This window comes from Apium graveolens, chromosome 2 (genome assembly GCF_009905375.1).
Source record: "Apium graveolens cultivar Ventura chromosome 2, ASM990537v1, whole genome shotgun sequence".
NCBI lineage: Eukaryota > Viridiplantae > Streptophyta > Magnoliopsida > Apiales > Apiaceae > Apium > Apium graveolens.
In genome coordinates, this window is record NC_133648.1 from 32,665,743 (window position 1) to 32,670,173 (window position 4,431).

The 4,431-nt window shown below is 38.9% G+C and overlaps 1 non-coding gene across 1 annotated transcript; it reads left to right on the forward strand.

Moving 5' to 3' along the window:
* The first annotated feature begins 1,601 nt into the window (after window positions 1-1,601).
* Window positions 1,602-1,708, forward strand: LOC141709283 (small nucleolar RNA R71). The gene has a single exon (XR_012569869.1). It is a non-coding gene; the product is annotated as a small nucleolar RNA R71 (small nucleolar RNA).
* The last annotated feature ends 2,723 nt before the right edge of the window (window positions 1,709-4,431 follow it).

Here is a 4,431-nt window from a genome sequence, read left to right on the forward strand (position 1 = left end):
TAAGCTCTTATTTTTGCACATCGATCATAGTTCGGCCTGTAGCCAAGAATGGTCTTCCCAAGATAATGGAAATCTTCTTATCTTCCTCAAAGTCCAGAATTACAAAATCAGCGGGGAAGATGAGTTTGTCCACCTTAACCAAGACATCCTCCACTATTCCTCGCGGATAAGCGATGGAACGATCAGCTAGTTGCAATAACATGTATATCGATTTTGGATCAGGTAGATCAAGCTTCTTGAAGATAGACAAGGGCATCATATTGATGCTAACTCCTAAGTCACACAAACACTTGTCGAATGACAGATTGCCAATGGTGCAAGGTATCGTGAAGCTTCCTGGATCTTTAAACTTCAGAGGCAATTTCTGTTGCAGAACTGCACTACACTCCTCCGTTAGAGCAACGGTTTCCAACTCCTCAAGCTTCACATTCCGTGAGAAAATACCCTTCATGAACTTAGCATAGCTCGGCATCTGTTCTAGAGCTTCAGCAAAAGGTATGTTAATGTGCAACTTCTTGAAAACCTCCAAAAACTTGGCAAATTGCTTATCAAACTTCTGCTTCTGATGTCTTGTAGGATATGACGGAGGCGGGTAGACCTGTTTATCCTCTGTATTACCCTCATGAGGATTGCTTTCAATAACTTTCTTCTTCGGTTCCTTCTCGACATCCTTCTGCATAACTTTTTTAGCTACAATCTCATTTTCTGGAATTGGCAAGGGTGCAGACGTACCTGCATTCTGGACATAATTTTCAGACTCTTCATCTTGCTGAATTTGGGGGCTTGTGACATTTCCAGACCTCAAGGTGATGGCGTTCACCTGTTCTTTAACTTCCCTCTTACCTGGATTGGCTTCTGTATCACTAGGAAGTGTTCTTGGTGGTCGATTCAATAAGGCGTTAGCAATTTGCCCTATTTGGTTCTCCAGAGTCTTGATAGAAACAACCTAGCTTTTGCAAATAAGAGTCTGGTTTTTGCACATAAGCATCAACTCCTCTAATTCAGATTTTTTATTCGAAGATTCACCTGCACTTCCATGAGTTTGTTGTTGAAGTTAGAGTTGTTGTCTTGGTACAAATTGTTGCTGAAAACCAGGAGGATTGAATTGCTTATTTCCAAACTGCTGGAACGGCTGTTGCATCGCATTCTGATTGTTGCTCCAGCTGAAGTTAGAATGATTCCAGTTGTCAGGATGATAAGTGTATGGAACTGGTTGCTGCAATCTCTGAAAGTTGCTCACAAACTGAGCTGATTCACTAGATATAGCGCATTGCTTCATCGCATATGAACCTACACATAGCTTACAAATACTGGTTATCTGATTAACATCATAGTTAGCCAGAGAATCGATCGTCATAGACAACGCCTTTAGTTGAGCAATGATAGCCGTAGCTGTATCCACTTCAAGAACTCTTGCTACCTTGCCATATGGCAATCTCTGGGTTGGATACTGATATTCATTAGCAGCCATTAGTTCAATTAGATCATAAGCTTCCTCATAGCTCTTTGCCCATAATGTTCCACCTGATGCTGCATCGAGCATGGGTCTTAACTGTGCTCCCAAACCGTTATAGAAGCAATTGATGATCATCCAATCATGTATTCCATGATGAAGACACTTCCTAAGCATCTCCTTGTAGTGTTCCCAAGCTTCACATAGAGATTCTCCCGATTGCTATGCAAATTGAGTAAGAGCATTCCTGATTGCAGCTGTCTTCTCTATAGGGAAGAATTTAGTGAGAAACTTTTTAGCAAGATCTTCCCAAGTAGCAATCGAACCAGCTGGTAGAGAGTATAACCAGCTCTTAGCCTTTTCCATCAGAGAAAATGGGAATAGTCTTAGTTTTACCGCATCCTCAGACACACCATTGAACCTGAAGGTGTCGCAGATATTTTATGAAATCCCTAATATTTGTATTGGGATCTTCCGTGGGAGAACCCCCAAACTGGACTGAATTATGTACCCATTGAATCGTGCTAGACTTGATTTCAAAGGTATTAGAAGGAATGGCTGGTCTGACAATGCTAGACTGTATGTCATTGATCTTGGGTTGAGAATAATCTTTCAATGCTTTCGTTGTTATTGCTAGATCTCCCATTGTAATGATTACTTCTTCTTCTTCACTTTCTTCTTCAACTTTATCAACTTCTTCAAGAACTTCTTCTTCCACTTCTTCAATAGTTTCCTTAATAGATTGAGAACGTGTTCACATACATGCTCTCTCGAGTACCTGAAACATAAACAAGTAAACTGTGAAAGTAAAAGAATCTGAGTCAGTGAACCTTCACGACCACTGATGTCAAGCACATAAACTAAATTTAACAACGAGTCCCCGGAAGCGGCGCCAAAAACTTGTTCGCTGTAATTCAAATGCGAAAATACACGCAAGCATACTCGATCACAAGTAGTATAAGATTCAAGTCAAGTTCGTTCCCACAGAGACTGGTTTAGGTTAAGTTCAGATTATGCACTTATGCAACAATGTATGATTATCGTTCACAGCTAAGAAAAGTAACAAGTTTGATTTGATTAACTAATTAAGAGATTATACTAGCATGCATTAACTAAGATATTAAAAGTGATTTACTTATATGAGAATAAAACATGAGATTCTAACTTCATTAAATACTTCATTCAAAATTTATGTCTTTAACACTAGCATGTGATGGTGATGACAACTAATCAGATAACACGAAACTATTATACGCTAACTTTCGTTATACGTATATCCTACTATCAAACATCCACAATTAAGATAGAAGTTGAATAGACACCAATTATGCTTAGTCCCTATATGTCTATAAAGATTGAAAACATAATGGTTTAAGAAGAAGTTATCTATCATGATTACATAGGGTGAATACGATGGTTAAAATTACCCATGAATTATGCATGTCAATTCATACATAAACCTATGCTAGCATGACAAGTTCTAAACCTCTATATTCACTGTCGCTTCAATAGAGTTTAACAAACAATCTTAGATGTTAGCTACGCATCAAAGACGAATAAGCACAACCAAACTAGGAAATCATAAATCATCACACACAAAGGATTATAAAACAATTAACTATTGAAATCCATAAATAAATCCGTTAGAACCCTATGACAATGATTAGTTCATAATCGAACTCATCGTCACCATGGGTTCCAATGAAAACATGATAATAAACAATATAAGGGTATTAGGGTTTAAAGACAAATCGGAAACAAACATCGAAGTATCAACTATATTGAAGAATACAAAAGTCTTCTTCTCTGTAGCCGTCTTGTGCTCTCTAGGTCTTCTCAATACTCTCCATTGGCTCTTTTTTGTTAAAAACGTCTTTTGATTGGTTTATATTGGCCCCAAGTGGACCTGGACTCTTAAAATCATCATTTTTCTACTAAAATCAGGATTCTGAGGCAAAAAGGGTCGCGCAGGCGCGCCGATTTACGGGTTTCTGGGGCGCGGGCGCGCTGGACTTCTGGTGATTTTCTGACAATTCTTCTTTTGGCTGTATCTTGAGTTCTGCTCGTCAGAATTAGGGGATTCAACTGCCCACACGAAGTTAACAAGATTCTCTATAATTTGAGAATGGCCTAGACTTTAAAATATGATCTCTTATCAGCATAAAATCCTTATAAAGCCCTTTCCTCCTTTAACTAGAGCCCTGCAATGCAATAACACAAAAACACATCAAACATACCAGATACTTGAGTCCAAAACACTAATTTAAGCCTGCAATGAAGCGTTCCAAGTAGATATAAAATCCACTTATCAATTTGAAATTGGATAACTTCCCCCGTTTTCCAAGGAAGCGAATCGTCAAATCTTTTAAAATAGAGATAATGAATGGTAATATACTGATGGTGGTGATTCTGGTTTTTTGTATTGGTCCGTAAGGATTGGTCTTTTTTAATCTCTTGATTGTCCATGTTTCTCAACCTGGATTTTCCTTTTATCCCCCCTACTAGTAGCTAGGTGTCCTCTAGGATAGTATCTAGGTGACTATTAAAGGCTAGTGAGACACGTGGAAGGCAGGGAAGGGTGCTAGTGGGTCACATGAAAGACAGGGTAAGGGAAAATAATGATAGGGTGCCCAGGTTAATGACACATATAGAAAGAAGGGTCAAAGGATAAGATTTTGGAGAGGCCAACGGTTTTTGAAGGCTATGCCTACGGAGGCTGGGCGTATGGTCACCGAGGGCATGGACATGCCCTCGGGGTACGTAGGCCCTTCAATTTTTCATATAGTGTCTAGATGTAACACTATTATAACGGGAATGGGATGTCCCGTAGGTACATGAGATCATAATTGCCATCTCGTAGGCACATGAGATAATATTTAAGAGAGTAAAATATTTTCGGGATTCCGGGAGTATATTGAACAGACTTCACTATATAGTTCTTGTGTGCCTTTTCTTGTTGAAACAATCCATTTTATATG